Raw genomic sequence first — 26691 nt, 5'->3', positions numbered from 1 at the left:
TTTAAAATTTTAAACTTTGTATTACTAAATCTTGGTATTTCTAGCCTAGCTCCCACTGATGAGAGCTATAAAGGTCGTGGGTAGTGGCCCCTTGCCTTTGGGTAGTGGCACCTTGCCTTTAATACAAAACATCATACATCCCCTTATTGGAGATGTGTTTTGGCATTAAGGGTAAATATTAAGATTAGTGATCGGAGCTTGTTCCACTTCTACCACGAGTTTCCCTGGTCTTGCACTACCTGTAGGATCAGCTTGTCTTGCATCACTTGCAGGCGCAAACTTGAAATTTTTGTCTGTTTGCTTACTTGGGAAAAATGGAGTAAAACCAAGTTTAAAATTTGCTTGGTATCTTTAACATAATTATACCCAAGGTAAAAATACTTTCTACATATATATATATATATATATTTTTTTTTTTTTAAAATAATATATATTTTATTGATTGCTAAAATATTTATACATACAATAAATATCTTGTGTGACATTGCATCTTATAATTTTACCGAGTTCAGCACTAAGTGCGGCAATTCCTACATTGGATTTCAATTAAAATTTTTAATAACACTTTTTTGCCTTTATATTATGTATTTACAACACATGTTCTTCTAATATTAACAATGAAGATTATACAGAATTTTTGGCATAATTTTTATTATTTTATTTGATTTTTATTTTATTTTATTTTTTTAAGTTTGAGAAAGAATGATTATACATACAAATTTCTGCATTTGCTTATAAAGATTACTTTTAGATGAGTGAGGCAAGTTAACCCCACTTACTTCGAAGCTTGGGTTAGCTTTTATGAAGAGAGTGGGATTTAGCCTTCACTATTTGTGTTGTTGCTACTGTTTATATATGGGATGTAGGCATTGGAAGCTAGTGATTTGTGATGTGTATATTAGTGTTAATGGTTTCTTAACTTTTTTGGTATATTTTCAAGAGTTCGTTTTTTAATGTTCTGTAGTTATCTACGTGTTTTAAATTTCTTGGTAGGTTGTTGAGTTGCTTGGGTATCTGATGCTATCTCACAAAGGAACGTGTATGAGTTATTGAAGGGTGTGGGAATGTAGAGAGTTTTTGTAGGTCGTGTTATACGATATGTGTCTCTGTTGTTTCGATAGGTGATGTTGAAGTAATTCCTTGTTAATGTCATGTAGTGATTCAGGTTTTTAATGCTCAGAATTCTGCGTATCGCCATGTGCTTGTCGGATATTGGTTGTTGCGTGTAAGGTGTCCAGATCACTGTCGACACGATTTTCCTGTGTAGTGTTTCTAATTTTGTTAGGTGGCTGTTTGATGTATTTGTATTGACTGTTATTCCGTATCTGAGTAGGGATTGCTGCGATGATCCGGAGTTTGGTGTGTAGGTATTCTATATGTTTTGTCCATTTAAGGTGGGAATCTATATAGAGACCAAGGTATTGTGCGTGTGTTACAGGTTTGATTTCGGAACATTGGCAGGTATTTTTGTTGTTAATGCAGCGGTATGTGTGACAATGTATTGATAGTGATGTAGAGCGTATGATTCTTGGGTTGTGTATTATCAACATCTGTGTTTTGGTGCCGTTGATTAGAATTGCGTTTTGGTGGAAGTATGTTGTGATTTCGTTTAGGTCTTGTTGTGCTTTGCAGAGAGCTGTGTTGATGTCTGTGTGGACTGCGAGTGGTGCAGTGTCATCTGTGTATTGAAATATTTGAATTCTTATGGACATGTTATGAACACCGTTAATATATATGTTGAATAGAGTGGGTGATAATATGGGACCTTGAGGTACACCGTGTTTTACTTGTATACTCCGACTGTGACATATACCTATTTTTGTTACTTGTGTTCTGTTTGAGAGGTAGTTCTTGAACCATGTATGCAGTATTCCTCTTATACTTATTGAGTATAGTTTGGTGAGTAGTATGTGATGTTCAAGTGTGTCAAATGCTTTGGTTAGGTCCAGCAGTATAAGGACGGCGTACTTGTTTTTGTCGAGAGCTTTGTTTATTGTGTCGGCAATGTCTTCTAATAAAGTAATGTTGCTTTTTGTTTTCTGAAAGCCGTATTGGTTTTGTGAGATGATGTTGTACTTCTGTAAATAGTTCTGTAGTCTGGTGTGTGTTATTTTTTCTAGAAGTTTTGAGATGGCTGGTAGTGTAGCTATTGGTCTGTAGTTCTGAGTATCGTTTTGTTTGCCGTGTTTGTATATTGGCGTAATTACTGCAGTTTTTTGTTGTTGTGGAATAATGCCTGTGTCGAATATTATGTTCACGAGTTTCAAAAGTATTGGATTTATTTATTCAAAGTGTGTTTAAGGTCTGTGAGTCTTATTTTGTCTATTCGTGGAGTGGTCTTTGGTTTTAGTTTTAGGAGTGCTTCTTTCAGTTCCTGTTTTGTTATGGGTGGAAAATAGATCGTTTGTTGTTGACTTTGTGTTGGTAGTTTTTTGTTTTTATAATAATAATAATAATAATGATAATAATTTTTATTATTATTTTTTTTAATTATTTCTCAGATAAATTACATACATGATATGAACACAATTATGCATAACAAATGTTTTCTCGTACATAAAGTTTTTTAAATAATAATAATAACAATAACTGTTTACAACGTATATTATTATAATATTCATAATGATGATTATTACATATGTTTTTTAATTATTAATTAACATTTAAAATTTTTTTTTAACATTTTATTATTTCTCATTTGTAATAGTAACAAATAATAATAGTAATAATAACAATTATTATTTCTCATTAATTTTTATTTATTTTTTTATTTTCAAAGTTTGAGAAAGAGTGATTATTCATACAAATTTCTGCATCTGCTTATAAGGATTACTTGTAGATGAGTGAGGCAAGTTAATCCCACCTACTTCGAAGCTTGGGTTAGCTTTTATGAAGAGAGTGGGATTTAGCCTTCACTATTTGTGTTGTTGCTACTGTTTATGTATGGGATGTAGGCATTGGATACTAGTGATTTGTGATGTGTATATTAGTGTTAATGGTTTCTTAACTTTCTTAACTTGGAATATTTTCCAGAGATCGTTTTTTATCTGTAGTTATCTACGTGTTTTAACTTTCTTGGTAGGTTGTTGATTTGCGTGGGTATCTGATGTGATCTCACAAAAGAACAGTATGAGTTGTTGAAGGGTGTGGGGATGTAGAGAGTTTTTGTAGTTCGTGTTATCCGATATGTGTCTCTGTTGTTTCGATAGGTGATGTTGAAGTAATTCCTTGTTAATGTCATGTAATGTTTCAGGTTTTTAATGCTCAGAATTCTGTGTATCGCCATGTGCTTGTCGGATATTGGTTGCTGCGTGTAAGGTGTCCAAATCACTGTTGACACGATTTTCCTGTTTAATGTTTCTAATTTTGTTAGGTGGCTATTTGATGTATTTGCATAGTCAATTATTCCGTATTTGAGTAGGAATTAGCAGATACCGTCATATAAGAGTTTTTTTTTTTTATGTTGGGTGGAATAATGTCTTTAACTTGGAAGAGTTTTGCTGCGATGATCCGGAGTTTGGTGTATGGGTATTCTATATATTTTGTCCATTTAAGGTGAGAATCTATATAGAGACCAATGTATTTTGCGTGTGTTACAGGTTTGATTTCAGAACACTGGCAGGTATTTTTGCATGCGGTATGAGTGACATTATTAATGCAGCGGTATGTGTGACAATGTATCGATAGTGATGCAGGGCGTATGATTCTTGGGTTGTGTATTATCAAGATCTGTGGTTTAGTGCCGTTGATTAGAGTAGCGTTTTGGTGGAAGTATGTTGTAATTTCGTTTAGGTCTTGTTGTGCTTTGCAGAGAGCTGTGTTAATGTCTGTGTGGATTGATAATTCTGCAGTGTCATCTGCGTATTGAAATATTTGACTTCTTATGGATATGTTATGAACATTGTTAATGTGTATGTTGAATAGAGTGGGTGATAATATGGCACCTTGAGGTCACCGTGTTTTAATTGTATATTCCGACTGTGACGTGTACCTATTTTTATGACTTGTGTTCTGTTTGAGAGGTAGTTCTTGAACCATGTATGCAGTATTCCTCTTATACCTATTGAGTATAGTTTGGTGAGTAGTATGTGATGTTCAAGTGTGTCAAATGCTTTGGTTAGGTCCAGCAGTATGAGGACGGCGTACTTGTTTTTGTTGAGAGCTTTGTTTATTGTGTCGGCAATGTCTTCTAATAAAGTAATGGTGCTTTTGTTTTCTGAAAGCCGTATTGGTTTTGTGAGATGATGTTGTACTTCTGTAAATAGTTCTGTAGTCTGGTGTGTGTTATTTTTTCTAGAAGTTTTGAGATGGCTGGTAGTGTAGCTATTGGTCTGTAGTTCTGAGTATCGTTTTGTTTGCCGTGTTTGTATATTGGCGTAATTACTGCAATTTTTAGTTGTTGTGGAATAATGCCTGTGTCGAATATTATGTTCACGAGGTCTGTCAGTATTATTTTGTCTATTCCTGGAGTGGTCTTTGGTTTAGTTGTAGGCTTGCTTCTTTCAGTTCTTGTTTTGTTATGGGTGGAAAATACATCGTTTGTTGTTGACTTTGTGTCGGTAGTTTTTTGTTGATCGTTGGTAGTTTGTCTTTTTTGATGTGATGTGCTTTGTGAAAGCATGGTTGAATGAGTCTGTTAGTTCTTCTTGGGTTGTGTCATGACCGAGGCTTTTTGCAATAAAATCTTGTGCTGAAGTTTTATTTTTTCGGGTTACTAATTCGTTGAGTGTAGCCCATGTTTGCTTAATGTTGTTGTCATATTCCATGAATATTTGGAAGTAGTATCGTCTTTTTGCCCTACGAATTTTTGTTGTTAGTTTATTTCTTGTGTTTTTGTATAAGGTTTGTAAATGTGTGTTACTGGGTGACTTTTTAAGTTTTTTCCATAGATTTTCTTTTTCAGTAATAGTATTTAGTATGTCGTCATTTAGCCACGGATTGCTGTCTGTTTGTCGCCTGTTTGGTGTAGGTTTTGTTGCTTTTTTGTATATTTCTGATCATTAGTTGAAAATTCTCGTATAATGTTACAGGATCGTTTATTTTAAGTAGGGAATTCCAGTCTGTATTTTTTACTTGGTTATCGACAATGCTCTTTAGTATGATCGAGTTTTGTCGACTTTTGTGTTGGTGGGAGTGAGGTAGGAAACGTAATGAAACGGAGACAAAGTAGTGATCGGCAATTTTTACGTTAATTACCGATGATGTATATGTATGGATGGAAGCCCGTATATTGATATGATCAATGCATGATTGTGTTAGTGAGTTATTGAGTATTTCTTCTCTTGTTGGGGAATAAATGGTAGGGTTTATGTTGTATTGACTTAGTATATCAAGATATGTGTTAGTGGTTGAAGAAGCGTGGTCAAGAGTATTTATGTTAATGTCTCCAATTAGGATGAGCCTGTGTGTTGTACGCGGTTCGATGCCGCTTAGCCATGTTTCTAATTCGTGAAGAAAACTGAGTGGATTATTATCTGAGGGTCTGTATATTGTGTTTATTTTGTATTTGATACTATTGTGTCTATGTGAGTTCCAAAATTAGTGTTTCCGCATGTTCGAAGTGAGTTTGTTTTTCTGTCACATTGTATATTTCTTTGATAAATGCCACAATTCTACCTCCTCTTTTGTTTGGTCTATATAAGTTGTAGGTTTGATAATTATTTATGTTGTATGCTTAAATTTCTGTGTCATTTATTTCAACTTCGGTCAGTATTATATCATGTTTATCATGATATAATTGAGCTGTGTTATCAATGTTAGCCAGTGTTTCTTTTATACTTCTTATATTTGTGTGTATGATAGTGAAGTTAGTGTTAGTGGAAATGTTGTCTAACCATTTCTTCAAGGAGTGAAAGACCTTGGAGTTTATGTTGTCTGACTGGATATGTTCGCCTATGTTTGAGATCTCCATTATATAGTTTTTAAATGAGTTCTAATCTTATTCTTAAGGATGTAAAGAGTTAGTGTTTTATATTGGTAGTCTGTGTAAGTCGGATTTACTTGTAATTATGTATACTCGAGTGTTTTCATTCTTTCTCAAAAATATCTGGGAATTTTTTGTCCACAGGAACTTGTAGTTTTTCTGTTTTTGTCTTCCTTGCTTGGTATAGAAGATTTTTGAAGTATGGAGTCCAGTGTTCCGTTATATAGATTGGTGTTGGGAGTTTCTTATCAGTTAGGATCGTTGTTGTCGGCCTTGTTTTCTTGCTTGCTGTAAGAATGGAGTCTCTCAGATTTCTGTTGGTAAAACGAGCGATGATTGGTGGCGGTCTCTCTTTATTTTTTTGTGGGCCTCGGTTGATATAGGTGATATCTGTGGTTGCGATTTGAATTCCAATTTTGTTGCCGATCAGTTGCATTATGTTGCTTAAGTCTTCTGTATTTTCTTTCGTTATTCCCTTAATTTGAAGTTCTTTTTTTCTTTCTTTTTGTAGCATGTGTTCCATTTGTCATTTGAGTTTGTTTACTTCTTTCCGCAATTCTTGATTTTCGCGCTGCAGTGTTTCTTGCGTTTCTATCGCTACCGTTAATTTCGTCTTTATTTCTCGCACGGTTCCTAACATTTCTTCAGAGGTCTCGTTATTAAACTGTATGTAATGTTCATACTCCTCGAATTTTTTGTTAATTTTATCCATGTGTGCATTTAATAAGTTTTTCACCATGTGTTTAAAAGAATCAAAGTTATCTATAATTTTAGGATCCGGAAACGGCTTACCTTGATGTGCTTCATTACTTTTCTTTGGTGTCTGGTCTTTGTTCTTCGTTTTCTCACGGCACTGTTGACATCGCTATTCGGTCCGTTTCAGCTCCTTTTGCTTTCCACGTGCTTTCTGAGATCCCTGAACAGTGGACGTGTTGTTTTTTGTTACATCCGGAACAATATGGTCGGTCCCCTTCATCACTTAATGGCTTATTGCATTTGTTACAGCTCCTTTTGTTTAACTTCACTGTCTCCGTGATCTTTAGCCTTTCTTCGGTTAGCGACTATAGTGCGACTTTTAAAATGGCGACGTCCTTCGTTGGCTGGTGACTTCAGTACACTCTATGAACTTCCAACACTGAAAATTGAATCTTACTTATCCGATTTTGATAATTTGAACGTCCCTGTCTTCAGCGTGACTAGTAGAATGAAATAGTAGCACTTTCAAGTTAGAAACATGAGTTAATTAACACTTTAAACTTATAAAACAAGCAACAGCGATACAGCGTACATGCATCCGTCTGCCTACACAGCGCCTTCTGTGCTGTGTAATAATAATAATAATAATAATAATAATAATAATAATAATAATAATAATAATAACAATGAGGAATTACTTAAATAACACCTATCCAACAACAGAGACACATATCGTAATAAAAGAAGTGTATCTATTCACGAAGACCAATAAGAATATTATTATTTTTGCTATTAAAAAATTAGTATGAAAGATTATTAAGAATGTTATAAATGAATTGTGAAAAAGTGAAATGAAAGCATTCAACATTCCCTACTGCTAACAAGCACAAGAGAATTTGCAAATGTAAATTTTGAATTAAAATAAACTATGAATTGAAATATAATTGTAAATTGTAAAATGCAGAAATTACTATATTACTGTTGTAATGCAAAACTCATAAATTTTTCTTGTTATGATTACTATTAATTTTAACGTTAATTAAAATATATTTTCACAATTGTAATAATTCTAATAGCATGCAACAAATGTTAACTATGGTCTTTGATTACTTTGAAAGACAATAAACTTTTGATATAATAAAATTATTATTATTATAATGTTATTATTGATATTTGTTAATATTTCACAGGTGTCGCTTCGCTCTACTGTAAACAGAAATGTGAGTTTTGTGCTCCTTGATATTTTGAGATGACCTTCGAAGTCAACGGACGTGACCTTCGACCTATCGTTCCTTTCTTGCCTGACAGAGGCTTCTCAGGGATATAAGGACTTGGAGACAACTAATTTCAGGTATGACTTACTGATTTTCATTCTATTTACAATTCACTGTTTTAGAATTCTTTCAATATAAGACTGTCACTATCAAAGTACAAATATTGCTGTCAAAGTATAAGAAATACTTATGCAGATACGGTGATAAGAAGTGGGCTATTAATAGCAAATACTTTCAATGTGTTGACTGTAACGACAACTTGCAGTCGGATTGGTCCCGGTTATCTGAGTGCCATGAATACATGGAAAGTGAAATCCCTAAAAGTGACGAATCAGTGGGGCTTTGTAGCTCATGCAGAAAACGAACAAAACTAGCAAAGCAGATTAAGACCCAAATCAGTGCCAATAAATTACTGAATAAAGTCGACCCATCCAAAATACCTGATCTAACAGATTTAATCTCCTGAAGAATTAAACATAATGCGATCCCTTCTTGGAGAACTCAGGCAATGAACAGAAAAACAAATTGAAACACTAAACGACATACGCAGCTTGCATAAGCAAGAAATAAAAGATCAGTTTGACTTAAATTTTTAAAATTGAATATTGTTAGCGTGCAAGAAGTTTTAAACTCTGTGAAAGAAACAAAGAAAATATAAAATCACTTACGGAAACAACTCCAGCCGAGGGAAAGATCATACCGCAAATATCCTAGTCTCGTCGTCGCAACAGGCTAAAGAAAGATTAATTAAAAGTAGTCAAAAAGATGACTAACAACATCGAATATGTTTCCTCGAAGGAAAGTCCTGTATATCTTGAACGATTATCTAACTTTACTACACCATACTACAGAAATCTGTAGTATCTTTACAGAGAAAGAAAAACAGACAAGAAGTAAAAATACTCAAAAATATACAAGAAGAAAAACTGATCCATCACGAAAAGTGGCCATCACTAATGAAAGTGAGCTGAAAAAATTCTAAAAATATTCCTTGCTGTTCAATACGAAAATTCTTCACACCTGTTAATGAAGGGCAAAATTGATGTTATTATGTTTTTTTGTGTTTCATAACTGCAAAAAAGAAATTCATGTATTCAAATCGATAAACCATGTTACATATTCATATACCTAGTTAAAATATATTGCCTATTATTTCAACCTCAAAACGTTTAAAAACATTAAGCAGTCTATAATTTAAGGAGACATAAACATTAGCACCCTAACCACTAAATCAGCATTACTACGGCTTATTTAGATATATAATTAATTTTGGCTTAACAGCAACCATTTGATCTCATGCTAGATGGGAAATGATAAACGAAAATATAGCACAATGCTCTGTAGACCAAAATGAAAACAGACTTTTATCCTCAACTATTAAAGCAACACTAGTAGACCATACATCATTACACATCCCAGTTCTGGAGAATCAAACTCCAACTTCTTTCTGAGATCAATTCCGGATCAATGCAGTTCAATGATCCGGAAGAATTGTACCATTCTTTCGTCGTATCTATTCATAGTGTATACAAGAAAGCTACCCAGAAATTAAAGATTAGAATGGCACCAGATAAAAAAGAAATCTAAATAATGAGAGATTAAAATGGGGTTATACAGAAACAAACACCAATCAGAAACACGCCGAATTAAATATCGTTATTACACCTATAAAATTATATTAAATTAAGCAAAAATTAAAGAAAAATGGACAACAATAAACGAATCACTGAATAAAATATGACCTTCTCTGCCTCAACAACTGCTATTCGTTTATTGTTGTTAATTTTTCTTTAATTTTTGTTAAGAAAGAAGCAATTAGCATAAAAAATTAATAATACAATCACAGAACAAATTACAGATTTAAGGCCAACTATATCCAGTCATATATAAACAAACACCGACACAATTCAGACACAACAAATAAGACTCTTAGATTCTCCTAAGATAATATAAAATGATTTGGCTACGGTGATCTCGACAATCATTTTTAAAACTTTCCCTGGATATTGTCAAATACGATCTCCAGATATCAACCCCTACTATGCGGCATCTACAGTCATTATGAAAATGTTATACTTAATTTTTCAGGAATGTAAAATACCACCAGATATAGAAACACCAGTGATAATTCAACTACACAAAAAAGGAAAATTCGATGAAATTAACAATTACAGGCCTATATCCACGCTCTCAGTAATAGAAAACATCATTGAAAGAATAGTGGATGAAAAAATATCAAAATATCTAGAAAAATTTGAAATAATATTTAACACTCAATATAGATGTCGAGCTCCATTTCAAGTTCCATTTTATTGAAAGAGAGTTTATGCTATCTGTTAAGGTTTCTACCTGATCTCTGAGGAGAACCACCCAGTTCAAAACAGATGTCAGGTCAATGAAACCTTATCAAAATGGACCATTAAAAGACGAATATATAGATGCTTGGACGGCACCTATGTCTTCTATATGGTCCATACCAAGGCAACTCGTCTATGCCAGGGAATGTTTTCCCATAAGCTCTCTGGTTAATTTACCTTACGAAAATTTCTCAGTTTCTACATTCAGCTTTGAAATAATAATGGATCTAAATATCCACTTGATTATATACTTTTACATTGCCGAACTGAAGCCTTAGCCTTTTGGCTCTTTATTTTAGTAAATAATGTTCATAAATGAAAATTTAGGTGGTAATAAATTATTAACGCTGGAATGAAATCAATGGCATGGTTAAGTGGATGCTGGAATAATTTGAAAAGGAGGCCATGTCTTTTTTCCTTCAGAGCATGTGCTGGATTATCTAATCCAATGAGTCACACGCCGTTCTCGGTGATGTGGCTTTGTGGCATATCATAGGTGTTATTTAAAAAGAAAAAAAAATCAACATTAGGAAAGGGTAGCTGAATGAATACATATATGCGATTTATGCAATTTTATTCTAATGAACTGCTGTTTGGTCTAAATTACGTGAATCTTTTATAAGCACTTCTGTTATTAACAGCGTATGAATAAGACTGCTGGCTAGGCCATTTATGATTCGATTTGAAGATTTGCAGTTGGGAGGTCGTTGTGCGCTCTTAGAAAATCTTACAAAGAAATCCACAAAGTTCATAATATTCTGCTTCATCCAAGAAGAAATGAACAATTTCGGTAAGTAACGAGGTCATGAAAAAAAATTCAGAATAATAACGAAACCTACAGTGGGAAAGTCCATTTACCGTAGTTAAGGCAAGCGATAACTACTGAAAATGATAATACACATCGATATTTTTAAATCCATCAAATTTAAATTGCTAAGTTAAGCAAACGCTAAAAACTATGTAAGAAGAACAAAACGAAAGGTTCAATATAGTGTTTTCGTGTCACTTAATGTTTGAAATACAGTAATCCCTCGATTAATGCGCCCCCCGATTATCCAAATTCGATTAGTGCGCTTGTATACATCTTAAAAATAAATGATACAGATTTTAAAAAATTTCTCCCTATATATTTTTATGGCTGACTTTAAAAAATCACTCACCAGAATGAAATAATTTAGTTACCGATTTAAAACATTTACAAATTACATTTTATTTTTAATGGCATACTACACTACTTCCATGTACACTATGCTCCAAATTTTTACTGCCAAAATTTATGTTGTCTGATAGAGTACGCCCACAGATTCGAGACACTCCTGCGCAAGTCACAAAAAGGAAAATCCATTCCGAAATAGGGTAATCAATCCGTCTTCTGTGATGAATTTATTATTATTACATGTGGAAAATTAACTTCTCTTTTATGATCATTGTAGTTTTTAAAGTAGTAACTATTGTTGGGAAATTTTATCTATTAATGTATTTTATCTATTAATTTATCTACCAAAATATTTTTACAATCAGAAGAACTTAACAGACACATAAGATTTCACACTAATGAAAAATCATTCGAGTGTAGTATGTGCTGGAAGACATTTTAGAAGGCATCATATCTTAAGATACACTTGAGAATCCATTCTAATGAAAGACCATATACTTGTACATTCTGTCAAAAGAAAAATGAAGAATTGAGTGATTCCGACCTGCTAAATTTAGATGCACAGCGGGAAGATCCCGAAGAATATGAGAAAATTTAACCCACTGATAATCAGCCAAAAGAGATTTCACAGAAACAATTTGAAAATATTTTTCGTACAATCGAAGTTTTGTTTAGAGGCTGATCCTGATGAAGAGAGAAGCAGTAAAAGTTGCAGAAGAGTAGAAGAGGCAGTAGGGCCATACCGTCGGTTGTATGAAAAAAAAAAGAAACAAAATGCCCGCCAAACTACGTTAGCCCAATTCTTTAAGGATTAGAATAATAAAATTTATATTCTAAATATGTTTTATTGTTTTTTAACTTCATGGTTTTCCTATAACTAGTCCTTGAGACATACTTTAATTCTTTTATAAAAAAATAAGGTTCAAAAAAAAATTTGAGCAACGAATTATACTTTTCTCCATAGGTTATTATATTCGATTAGTGCGCTTTCGATTAATGCGCCTGTTTTAAACAATGTATTGTATTAAATCATTTGTATACCTTTGTTTTTGTTTGTTTGTTTTTCCCAAAACTAATACTACAAACATAGCAGAAAAGTAGTGAACACCACTTCTTTATATAAAAAGAAAATTAATGTATTTAAATCAGAGTATTAGAAAACAATTTCTGTCATAATTTCTGTTCATTACAAATACTTTCCATTTTTAGTGTGTGTAGATTGAAAATGAAAAGTAGTTATTTTTTCCTTTTGTACAGATCCATATTCCACGAGAAATGAATGCTGAAATAAAGAAACATTCCCTCACATTAATTAAAAATATTCAGGAAACCTGAAATAAGGTTTGAATAGCAGAAGCAATTATTTCAACTAAATGAAGTACTGTAATGTCAAATCAGTGGCCATTTTTTTCCCTAAAAATGCTGTAAACAAGTGAGTTGAAATTAGCAGTTTTTCCAAAGAAAAAGGAAGTAAACAATTAATTTGAAGGATTAAAAACAGAGAACACTCAGATGGAAGATAACAAATTACTGATACTCTAAAGAAATAGAAATGTTTTTAAAAAGAAACTGAGTGAAGAATACTCGGTGCATTGTAAAAATATTAACAAATGTTGAAGGTGCGCAACTTGTTTCAGAAATTAACAGAATTCTTCTTCAGTTGAAAGAAATTTTAGCCAGCAGGAGATCGCAAAACACACTTAATAAATCATCCAATTAAGTGTCTCGTCTGCTTCTGTGTGATATCGGTGATAAGTAATTTTCGTAAACAAAATATTTTATTGAACATTTATGAACTCATAATCAGAAGAAACCCTTCGAGTGTAACACTTATAACAAATTTTAACCTAGATATCAAAACAACCAATAATAATTTATTCAAAATAGAATTCATTCCAAAGTCCATCTGAGAAACAAACTGTTTTGATATCAGAAAATATATTTAAGTTTTCAAAACAACTGAGCGAAGTACTTTTCTCACACAGGAAGGCGTCAAATGGATACAAGAATTCACGCTAAGGAAGAGCACTTTATGTGCACTGTCTGTGACAAAATATTTTTACAATCGGAAGAACTTAACACACACATAAGATTTCACACTAATGAAAAATCATTCGAGTGTAGTATGTGCGGGAAGACATTTAAGAAGGCATCATATCTTAAGCAACACTTCAGAATTCATTCTAATGAAAGACCATATTCTTGTACATTCTGTCAAACGAAATTTTCTCAGTCAGGAAGTCTTAAAAATCACATAAGAATTCACACTAATGAGAAACCTTTCGAATGTACTATATGTCATAAGAAATTTTCAAAGTCAGGTTCCCTAAAAACGCATTTAAGATTGCACAGTAATGAAAAACCATTCGACTGTAGTTTGTGCGGGAAGAAATTTAAAATAGCATCACATCTTAAGCAACACTTCAGAATTCATTCTAATGAAAGACCATTTATTTGTACATTCTGTCAAAAGAAATTTTCTCAGTCAGGAAATCTTAAAAGACATGTAAGAATTCACACTAATGAGAAACCTTTCCAATGTCCAATGTGTGAAAAGAAATTTTCTCAGTCATCTCAGCTTAAACCACACTTAAGAATTCACACCATTGATAAACTATATAATTGAATAATATGTAAAAAGAAATTTTCTTAATCATCTCAGCTTAAAAGACATTTAAGAATTTAAAAATGCGTAACCATTCGAATGGACTATCTGGAAAAAGAAAATTTCTAATTCAGGAGATTTAATTATTAAAACAGATTTAGTAAACCAAACTAATGAAAGAACTTCGAAGTACACTCTATCGTAAGAAGTTTTCTTTTACAGAATATTTAAAACACTTCAGAATTCATAATTATAGAATTCTGAAGTGTTTCAATTCCACTGTATCAACTTCTTACCACGAAAAGATCATAAAAGACACTTAAGAACACTCATTAATGAGAAGCCCTTGAAATGTATCATCTGTAGTAGAAAAAAACCCAAAAAATCATTTTGATGTGGAACTGTTCTAATGTACATTTCTGATTTTTTAGCTTAAGTTAACTTAAAAATTATTTAATTCAAAGTAATCAATTTTTTTTTTACTTTGGGATAAGAAAATATAAACAATGAACACACTCTCTTAATGGGTGGGGGGGGGGGGGGGTGGGGGGGGGGGGGGGTGGGGGGGGGGGGGGGTGGGGGGGGGGGGGGGTGGGGGGGGGGGGGGGTGGGGGGGGGGGGGGGTGGGGGGGGGGGGGGGTGGGGGGGGGGGGGGGTGGGGGGGGGGGGGGGTGGGGGGGGGGGGGGGTGGGGGGGGGGGGGGGTGGGGGGGGGGGGGGGTGGGGGGGGGGGGGGGTGGGGGGGGGGGGGGGTGGGGGGGGGGGGGGGTGGGGGGGGGGGGGGGTGGGGGGGGGGGGGGGTGGGGGGGGGGGGGGGTGGGGGGGGGGGGGGGTGGGGGGGGGGGGGGGTGGGGGGGGGGGGGGGTGGGGGGGGGGGGGGGTGGGGGGGGGGGGGGGTGGGGGGGGGGGGGGGTGGGGGGGGGGGGGGGTGGGGGGGGGGGGGGGTGGGGGGGGGGGGGGGTGGGGGGGGGGGGGGGTGGGGGGGGGGGGGGGTGGGGGGGGGGGGGGGTGGGGGGGGGGGGGGGCGGACATTGTTGTACATTATTAGTCCGTTGTACACCGAATCCACTTCGTTCAATAGATTCTGAAATTGTCTTTTATTCAAAGCAAGAGCAGAAATGTAATTAACAACCTTGGTTACCGTTTGCGTCACTTCTTGAAGTTCCTTTAAGCCAGCGTTTGCACATAAATTATCCTCATGTAGGATGCAATGAAAACCTATTAGTGGATGATCAACATGCTTTGCAAACAGATTTACAAATTCTGCTTCCCTACCAATCATGCTGGGCGCAGCATCTTTTGTGATGAATACCACTTTTGAAATATCAATTTGCCGAATAGATAATTCGTTCCTAACTGCTTTGCATATTTCAACCACACGTACGCTCAGGTAGTGTTAAAAGGGTAATCATCTCTTTGCATAAATCATCATCCCTACAAAATCGAGCAAAAATTGCCAGCCTAGCTGATGATATAATGTCTTTGCTCTCATCAACACAAATAGAAAAGAACTTACATGAAGCCAAATCTTTTGTTAATTACTCTGCTATATTCCTTTCCAACTTACGTGTTCTATCCTTAATTGTTTTTCTACTCAAACAATTCTTTAATGCGCTGAATAATTTTTACCTTTTCTGAAAGATTGTCAAAAAGGAATGGAGCACATTCAAGCCATGCTTCCCTATTATACTTCCCATCACTGAGTGGTTTTCCACTTTGGGCAATAACTTTTGAAACCTTAAAATAACCTTAAAACTAGCAGCAACTAAATTGGAACTAGGCTACCTGAAATAAATTCCATCAAAATATCGGACCATTTTTTTCTGTCTTGCTCAGTTCATAAGAAATTAATTCTCTTTGTTCTTGGCTCACTTTTGTTACTTAATTTCTTATGATCAGTTTCAAAATGTCTCTTTACAGAAGAAGTATTACAAACAACTGATTCGGGACGTAAAATGCATAATACTTTATTATCTTTCTTAATCATGTCACATTTTTAAGTCCAGTGTTCTTTAAATTGTCTAATATCCTTTTCATTTGAATGTCTATGTTTCTTTGCTGGTGATTGTGACATTCTGCTCAATCTGTAAAGAGCAGGAAGCAAATAAATAAATAAATAAATAAATAAATATATATATTTATTTATTTATAGCCTTGTATTTCTAAGTCTGGGAGCCAGGCTTAGAAATACCAAGATTTTAGTAATACAGAGCTTATAAATATTTTACCAAAACAAGTTACCATAAGGTGAGTCTCATCCCCCTGATGAGACCTCAATAAAGGTCGTAACCGGTCTGGGTAGTGGCCCCTTGCTTTTAATACATAGCACTCCTCCAGGAGATGTGCTTTGCATTAATCTTGCTACCGGCCGATGTGGATGAAATTACCAGACAACCACAGCATTTTTCACGGATCAAAACTTCATCCCCATTCTATCTTTTATCAAGTTTTGCCATCCTCCACCGTTAATACCTTAATGGCGATTTTAGAGCCATTAACAGATTAACTGTGGTGGAGGGACTTTTGTGTCACTTGTCTTTACATGTACTGTGGTAGTTGGAATTTGCTTTACTGTACTAGGATATTTGATTTATTTTATTTTATTTATTTATTTTTTTTTTGCTGAACAATTTATTTCTTGTGTCTCTTTCCAAAAATAGAAGTTTCACATCTGCCAAAATAAATAATCAATTCTGAAATGACCACATATCAGCCTTTGCGTTGAATATATTTTAGTAACAGTAAATTTCCTTCACTTTAGTGAAAATATTGGTTATTTTCGCGAATTTTCAAATGTTTGCTCGTATTTAAATATTTTGTCAAATATTTATATTTTTAAATAACATTTAGTGATATAGATATGACATTTTGCTTTCTCTCTTTGCAAAATACCTTTATATGGATCGTCACATTTCAGTTTTAGGAACGATTTTTTATTTTTTATTTTTATGAACAACAAATGATTATAAACTGCATTACTCGGTTTCCGATGTTGTGTCTTTTTTAGTATCAAAAGTTTATATCTAATTGTATTTTACCAGAGACTCTTTGCCTTCTTCTTTTGTTGCAACGGAATTTTTTTTTTTTGATGCACATTACTATAATATCCAGTGCTTAACCACTGTAGACATGTTGAAAATATAATAGGAAGCATATCCTGTATGGAATAATTCAAAATTTATGCTCATTTTTAGGATATTTTACTGCAACCCCCCCCCCCTCGTCTTCTGTCCTGGAACTCAATTACATAACTACTTTAATATCTTTTTAATTGCATAATGTGGAATTCATATAACAGAATAATGACAATCACAATAATCGTTTATAAATATTATTCGCAGTTAGACAAGGTAGTTTATAAGTTTACATGCTGCATTTTACATTTTATTATGTATCCATATTTATTTCCCTTCTTTTATTTGACAATGTGTTATCTTTATCATTCGTCTATTTACATTTAGACTATTTACATGCTATATTTTCGGGTTAGTACAAAATGTTGCATAACAACAACAACAATAATAATAAATATCATTGAAAAATGTATAATAATAATAATAATAATTTATTTTTATTTATTTTATTTTATTTTTTTATTTTATTTTTTATTTTTTTATTGATCTCTCAAATCGTTACATTATGTAACGTGTGTTGGGACCGGCTCGCTCGAGCCGGTTGTTAATATTTTTCAAATTTAGCGAGCCGGTTGTTAATATATTTAAGTCGGGCGAGCGTGGTTATTAAAATTCTTTATGAAAGGATAGATGATGAATGATAGCATGTACTTTTTTCTCGTAAATATTTTGAAATTGTATAATAAACACTTTAAGAACGGGAATTTGGAAACGATTTTATTTAGATTATTGGATTATTAGATATATGAAGAGCCAAAGACTTCAATTCGGATTTTATTTATTTAACAATGTCTGTTCATTAAAACACAAACACGTTATCAAAACTCCCGAACTGGGTATATAACAATAATGCGTCATTTTTCGACAAATTTTCAAGAATTTGCAACATTAAGTTCTTGGAAATGCAACATTGTTGCACTATCGATAAATATAAGAATTCGTCGCCGGCTACGGTCTCGTCGTTTGATCGGCTACTCACAGTGTATAATTGTGCCAGTCTTAAACGAATGGTAATATTAGTGTTACATTTTTTTTTATTTTGTTCAGGATTTCATTTGATAATAGGTAAGTTGTAGGTAATATATTCAAATTTTCTTTATATGTTTTTATTTCGATTTTTTAATTTTTTTGTTTATAATTAAAATAATTTTAATCAGGATTAGAGTTTGGTGGTCGAAAAGCGGATAGCCGTTAGTTGAAAAAATGAAATGAAATAAGCAACAATAAATATTCTTCTGTTTTTTTTTAATAAATGTATGTAAGAACAACATAATGCCTTTCCATTAGAAAAATGTTAAGAAAAAAAAATTTTTTCCAGCCCTTGTTCAAAATGTCGAAGAGGCAAAGCGATTTATTAAACTTTATAAACATTAAAAGGACAAAATTTGAAGAAGCAGAAATAAAGACATCTGAAGATACAATAGAACTTTGGGAAGAATCAAATTCTTCACAGAGTTCTATTGCAGAAGATTCGATCTGTGACTATAATGAAAATTCATTATTAGGAAAAAAATCTAATCTTTCTCTTCCGGATTGTTGGTGTGAAAATCAACTAATAACTAACAACCATTTAGAACAGTATAAATGGTTGATATAAAGGAAGGAAAATTGGGATGCAAAGATTGTTGGAAATTTAGGAGTATCTGCGGAGAAACATGTGCATGTATCAAAAGAATGGAGTATGTATTTGATTGTCTCAAATGGAAATAATAGCTGTTCTAGACAAGCTTCTTTGAAAAAAAAATTCGAGAACATAATTTGTCTAAATCACATAGTCTTGTACAGGATTTATTAAGGAAATCAGCCAATAACGCTATACCAAATTTAATAGAAAAAAATAAATTCTAAACTGATTGAAATTACTGCGAAAATATTTAGCACTGTGTATAGTTTAATAAAACAAAATAGACCCTTAGCTGATATCGAAGGGGCAGTAGAATTGCAATCAAAAAATGGTGTTGACATAGGAAATTGTTTATATACGCGATATAATGCTACAAATATTGAAGAGCATATTGCAAATGAAATTAGAATAAAATATTTAAAAATGTGATCAACGAGAATTCTAAAATTTGCATTATAATTGAAAGCGTCCACAATATATTACTAAAGTACTTTAGTAATATATTTACAATATAGTGTACCATCCATCTCCAATCCAGTTATGTTATTTGTTGCATTGAAGAACTGATATCTACAACTGCAGAAAATACTTTAATGTCCACATTGAATCAATTTGGTTTTGATTATGAATATTTACAAGCAAATTTAATAGCAAATGAAGGGGATACAAATCCTTTGATGTTTAACTGCCAGTAAGCGAAACTCTAAGAACTAGGATTAAGATCTATGAGTTTCATACCGAAAAACTACCGGCAAATCCAAGTATAAGTAACCACTTGGTAGTACAACACCAAGGCAAATCGTATCTTCCAAGTCTAACTACTCACTGATGAGACCTCAAAAAAGGTTGAAACCGGTCTGGGTAGTGACCTCTCCTCATAATGTAATTACAGCATTACATCCCCTAGGGGCTGTGTTTTTACATTATGACGAGGATAGCTTGCTTCACCTTTGATACGAGTTGCCTTGGTGTTGTACTACCAAGTGGTTACTTACACTTGGATTTGCCGATAGTTTTTCGGTATGAAACTCATAGATCTTAGTCCTAGTTCTTAGAGTTTCGCTTATTGGCAGTAAACATCAAAGGATTTGTATCCCCTTCATTATTATTAAGGTTGCCAGAAAAATAGCCGTTTGGCTTTCAATCAAATTTAATAGCTTTTTGTTCTGACGGTTCCAGTACAATGCTAGGGAGGAAGTCTGGAGTTGCTACCAAATTAATGGAAAAATTTCCAAAAATAATTGTTTGGCATTGTTTAAATAACAGGCTTCAGCTAGCACTTGACGATTCAATTACTGATATAAAACAAACAAATCTTTTTAAAATATTTCAAGATAAAATTTATTCAATTTATCACCAATCAAATAAAAATCAAACAGAACTTGCAGCTATAGCAAAAGAACTCGATATAGAAATTATTAAAATTGGGCGAATTCTCGTGCCGCGATGGGCCGCATGTAGTTTGCTATCTGCTAAAGCAGTGTGGCGAGCATATCCTGCTTTGTATCAGCATTTTGCTCAGTCTGCAGTTTATACCGGCATGGCAAAAAGTTTAACAATATAAAATTTTTTAAAGATCTGGCTCTAATGATAGATATTCTCGAAGAATTTTCTTTACTTTCAATCGGCTTTCAATCCCGAAAAACAAATTTAATCAAAGCGAAAATGTTAATAAAGCGCACAATACGTGCTTTTGAACTTCTTAAAAACAATCACGGAAAGCATGAGCAACAAATTAATGAGTTAATGGAATCTGACAAATATAAAGATATCCCATTTTATAACGACACAAACGTAATGTCACTTCCCAAAGAAAAATTGCTTGACAAAATTATTTATTTTATGAATTTGCGACTTTTACCCAGCAAAGCTAATAAAGATATCTTAGAACTTTTCGATTTACTAGATGAATCTACATGGCCATGTGAAAAATTAACTTCACCTTGGATGGAAGGTGAAAGAAAATTAGATCAATTAATTGAAGTTTTGAAATACCAGAAAAAAAAAAAAAATTTCGAGATTTTGCGGATGACAACATAAAGGGAAAAACGGAAGCAGTTCCTGCAACAATTAAAACAGCTAGAAAAATAATTAACACTATAGCAGTCAGTATCGCAGAAGCTGAAAGAGGTTTTAGTTTAATGAACTTGGTATGTTCAAAACTTAGAAACAGTTTAACGGCTGAACATATTTCTGATTTCATAGCGGTTAATTTACTGGGCAAAGAATTAAAAGAATGGGACGCTACACCTTTCGTAAATTCGTGGATAAATAAAACTCATAGATTGGCCATAGATACGAGGGTACGACAGAAAAAAGGAGAAACATTTTAGTGAAAATCAAATTTCTGTTTGGAAATTATTATAAAAATTTTGGCCAAATATTTTTCAATAAAAATAAATATTGAGTTATTGTTTAGTTTTGTTATTATCACAATTTGTTTCATGAGAGGATTTGAAAGCATTCACTATCTATCCTGCCACAGACCGACGCGAAATATAACATCATCCGCATAAAGCAATAAACTGATATTAACATCTTCAATTTTGATATCAGATTCCTCCTATGCCGACGTGGATGAAATAGCAAGACCACCCCAGAATTTTTGTTACTTCGAATTTTCTTCACTGTACTAGGAGATTTGATCCTTTTTTTTTCTTGTGTCTCTTTCCAAAAAAAGAAGTTTCACATCTGCCAAAATAAATAATCAATCCTGAAATGACCATAGATCAGCCTTTGCAACGAATATATTTTAGTAATAGTAAATTTCCTTCACTTCACTGACGATATAGATAATTTTTCGCGAATTTTCAAATGTTTCTTTACGTTTAAAATATTTTGTCAAATATTTATATTTTTAAATAGCATATAGTGAAATAAACATGATTTTTGCTTTCTTTCTCTGCAAAATACCTTTATATGGATCGTCACATTTCAATTTTAGGAACGATTTTTTTTTTTTTTTTGAAAAACAAATGAATGTAAACTGCATTTCTCGGTTTCCGATATTGTATCTTTTTTAGTATCAAAAATTTATATACAATGGTATATTATCAGAGACACTTCGCCATCTTCTTTTACTTAAAATTGCAACAGTTTTTTTTTTTTTTTTTTGTAGGATGCACATTACTATAATATCCAGTGCTTAACCACAGTAGATATGTTGAAAATATAATAGGAAAGATATCCTGTATGGTATGATTCAAAAATTAATGCTCATTTTTAGGATTTTTTACTGCAACTCCCCCCCCCCCTTCTGTCCTCAAACTCAGTTACATAACTACTTTAAATTTCTACTGGTTTGAAAGCTTTCAGACAGTATTCAAAATCTCTTATTTCAGTTTACCGTTTTGCTAAAGAAATAAAGCAGTAATGTTGTCGTATATTCGAAGCTTCCAATTCTGTACTCTTTCTTTGCATCTGAAATCAGCTGTTCAGCGGTCTTCTGAAATTATTCAAAGATTTAGAAATACTATGCTATATTTTCAATATGTAAAACTGTATACCATAGAAAATGCTTCTGGTTGCTATTTCTGAAATACGTCTTAGAAATGCTGGACAATAGTCCTGTTAGCTGGAGGAAAAGCTAAAAGTCGTAGATTACTATTTTGAGAAACACTGAAGAGAAAGATTCCCAGAAGTCGCAATAAATTGCCTCAAACAAGAATGTCTTGTTTCGTTTTCAGACATCCTAACCCAGAAAAATTGACAATTCTTTTAGAGGCTGATGCAGTATTTATGTCAAAAATGATTTCTTTGTTTATAGAGATCAGTTTCACTTTTATTATGAAAAATTATAAATTATTCGATACAAAAATCTTGATAAAAAGAATTTGAATTTTTTAAGAGAAAAGGCACATATCTGTTACATAATCATTTATTTATTGAGTTGAGGGGGGTTAGAAAAGGTCTATCTCACCCCTCCCCTGTCACACAAAGCGAGCCGGTTGTTAAAAATTTACCAACACGCCACTGGTAACATATACTGTATACAATTATCATCTTGAGTAACATTCAGTATATTATTTTGCAAGGTTCAGCACTAAGTGCTACATCTAATGATATTTCAATAATAATGATGATAACATAGTTTCTTTGGTATCTTTTAAATTAACAATCACAGTAATAATTTACAGTTATATTCAGAGTTACACAAATTATATAATATTACATGTAGTTTACTATTATTTTTTTCAAAGTTTGAGAAAGGTGATTATACAACAGTATTTACACATATGCAACTAAAATATTATATTTCCTATTTCTCACAAGCATACAATGCAAACTCATTATTTGCATATTTTTTTAATAATAAGAATAATTTGTTACATTATTTTTTCATGTTACATAGTAATATTATATTAATGATATTATCACATAATAATCATTTTTCAGTATCTTCTTTATTGTTTTATATACTTTACTGACAGTTTAATAATAATAATAATAATAATACGTATCAAGGATTTAGGCCTAACATGGCCTGTTCCGGCCATAGAAGTCATCGTTGAATCGTTTAAGAGGACGTCCTGGTTTTCTTTTTCCTAATGGCTTGTACTTTAAGGCTTGTTTTGGTAATCTTTCTGTTTTCATTCTTTGAACGTGTTCCATCAATTTATGTTTATATTTTTTAATTTTTTCTATTACTGGTTCTTGGTTTAATTCTTTCATAATATCTTCGTTTCTTTTGTGATCAAATAGGGTATACTTTGCAGTTTTTCTCATAAACTTCATTTCTGCTGTAATAATAATAATAATAATAATAATAATAATAATAATAATAATAATAATAATAATAATAAATGAGGAATTACTTGAACAACACCCATCGTAACAACACAGACAGAACATCGCTATTTACATTTAGACTATTTACATATTATATTTTCGGTTTAGTACAAAATGTTGCATAATAACAATAACAAAAACAATAATAATAATAATAATTATCATTGTAAAAATATATAATAACAATAATAATAATTATGATGATAATGAGAAGGAACTACTTAAACAACACCAATCGTAACAACAGAGACCCAATATCGTAATAAAAGAAGTGTATCTATTCACGAAGATCAATAAGAATGAAAGCATTCAACATTCTGCAATGCTAACAAGTTCAAGAGAATTTGCAAATGTAAATTTTGATTTAAATAAACTACAAATTGAAATATAACTGTAAATTGTAAAATGCAGAAATTACTATATAACTGTTGTAATGTAAAACTCATAAATTATTCTGTTATGATTACTATTAATTTTAACGTTAATTAAAATATTATGTTTTCGCAATTATAATAATTCTAATAGCATGTAACAAATGTTAACTATAGTCTTTGATTTCTTTGAAAGATAATAAACTTTTGATATAATAAAATTATTATTATTTTAATATTATTATTGATATTTGTTAATATTTCACAGGTGTCGCTTCGCTCTACTGTAAACAGAAATGTGAATTTTGTGCTCCTTGATATTTTGAGGTGACCTTCAAAGTGAACGGACGTGACCTTCGACCTGACGTTCCTTTCCTGCCGGACAGAGGCTTCTCAAGGATATAAGGACTTGGAGACAACTAATTTCAGGTATGACTTACTGATTTTCATTCTATTTATAATTCATTGTTTTAGAATTCTTTCAATAAAAGACTGTCACTATCAAATTACAAATATTGCTGTCAAAATGTAGGAAATACCTATGCAGATACAGTGATAAGAAGCGGGCTATTAATGGCAACTACTTTCAATGTGTTGACTGTAACGACAACTTGCAGTTGGATTGGTCCCGGTTTTCTGAGTGCCATGAATACATGGAAAGCGAAATCCCTAAAAGTGACGAATCATTGGGTCTTTGTAGCTCATGCAGAAAACGAACAAAACTAGCAAAGCAGATTAAGACCCAAATCAGTGCTAATAAATTACTAAATAAAGTCGACATATCAAAAATACCTGATCTAACAGATTTAATCTCTGAAGAATTAAACATAATGCGAACCCTTCTTGGAGAACTCAGGCAATGAACAGAAAAACAAATTGAAACACTAAACGATATACGCAGCTTGCATAAGCAAGAAATAAAAGATCAGTTTGACTTAAATTTTTGAAATTGAATATTGTTAGCGTGCAAGAAGTTTTAAACTCTGTGAAAGAAACAAAGAAAATATAAAATCACTTAGGGAAACAACTCCAGCACACAGTAACACCGCAAATATCCTAGTCTATCTCTCGTCGCAACAGGCTAAAGAAAGATTAATTAAAAGTTGCCAAAAAATATGACTAACAACATTGAATATATGTTGTTCCTCGAAGGAAAGTCCTAGATATCTTGAACGATTATCTAACACCATACTACAGAAATCTGTTGTATCTTTACAAGAAAGAAAAACCAGACAAGAAGTACAAATACTCAAAAATATACAAGAAGAAAACTGATCAATCACGAAAAGTGGCCATCACTAATGAAAGTGAACTGAAAAAATTGTAAAAAAATTCCTTGCTTTTCAATACAAAATTCTTCACACCTGTCAACGAAAGAAAAATTGGTGATATCATAGAAGACCAGGTAAACCCCATTGTTTTATGTGTTTCGTAACTAAAAAGAAATTCAAGTATCTAAATGGATAACCCATGTTATATATTAATATACATACAGTTTAAATATATTGCCTATTATTCAATCTTAAAACCTTTTAACAACTTTAAGCAGCCTATAATTTAAAGAGATACAAAATTAACATCCTAACCACCGAATCAGTATTACTACGGCTCATTTATTATTATTCAATATTAATATAGTATATTATTATTCAATAATATACTATATTATTCAAGTTTGGCTTAATAGCAACCATTTTATCTCATGTTACATGGGAAACGAAAACAAAAGAATCCTGTGTAGACCATATTGAAGTTCACCTCAGAGAAAACAGACTTTTATCCACAACTATTCAAACTAGCAGAATATACATCATTACACATCCCAGTTCTGGAGAAACAAACTCCAAGTTCTTTCTCAGATGAAACTTTAAATAGATGATGAAGGAGTAAATAGGTAACCCATGGCAACCTATGATGCAGTGCGATGATACAGAAGTTAAAGATTACCCGGAAATTAAAGTTTAGAATGGCACCAACAGAAAATCCAATCAGAAACACGCCGAATTAAATAACATTATTTCACCTAGACAATTAAATTAAATTAAATTAAAACTGAAGAAAAATGGATAACAATAAAGGAATCACTAAATAAAATATGAACTCCTCAGCGACTGCTATCCAGGATTTTGCCAAACAGAGTTTAAGAACGAAGCAATTAGCGTAAAAAATTTAATAATACAATCACGGAAAAAATTACAAATTTAAGGTCAACTATATCCAGTCATATATAAACAAACACCGACACAATTCAGACACAACAAATAAGACTCTTAGATTCCTCTAAGATAATATAAAAAGATTTGGCTACGGTGATCTCGAAAATCATTTTTAAAACATTACATGGATATTATCAAATACGATCTCGAGATATCAACCCCTACTACGGAGTATCTCCAATCATTACGAAAATGTTATACTTAATATTTCAGAAATGTAAAATACCACCTGATCTAAAAACAGCAGTGATAATTCAACTACATAAAAAAGAAAAATTCGATTAAATTAACAATTATAGCCTATATCCACGTTGTTAGTAACAGAAAAGTCCATGTAAAGAATAGCGGATGAAAAAATTTCAAATAATATTTAATACTCAATACCGATACCGAGTTCCATTTCAGTTCCATAACACTCAATACCGAAATCAAGCTCCATATTACTGAACGAGAGGGTTTGCTCTCTGTTAAGGTTTCTACCTGATCTCTGAGGAGAAGCAACCATTTCGAAACAGCTGTCAGGTCAGTGAAATCTTATCAAAATGGAT

The 26691-nt window shown here is 32.8% G+C and overlaps 1 protein-coding gene across 2 annotated transcripts in view; it reads left to right on the top strand.

The window, feature by feature from the left end:
* LOC150096425 (uncharacterized) overlaps positions 1-26691 on the top strand; it is a 77631-nt gene that overhangs the window by 46336 nt on the left and 4604 nt on the right. Inside the window, exons 3-4 of one of the 2 annotated variants that reach the window (XM_090409327.1) lie at positions 7810-7970; positions 24196-24356. The gene's annotated coding sequence lies outside the window, so the exon portion shown is untranslated. Of the gene's footprint in view, positions 1-7809; positions 7971-18077; positions 18210-24195; positions 24357-26691 lie in introns of those variants that run through there. The other variant, XM_090409328.1, reaches the window with a different exon arrangement.

The sequence above is a fragment of the Typopeltis vanoorti genome, chromosome 19 (assembly GCF_054136105.1).
Source record: "Typopeltis vanoorti isolate ZY-2024b chromosome 19, IOZ_Tvanoo_1.0, whole genome shotgun sequence".
NCBI classification, from domain to species: Eukaryota; Metazoa; Arthropoda; class Arachnida; order Uropygi; family Thelyphonidae; genus Typopeltis; species Typopeltis vanoorti.
This window is presented reverse-complemented; position numbering and strand designations above follow the sequence as displayed.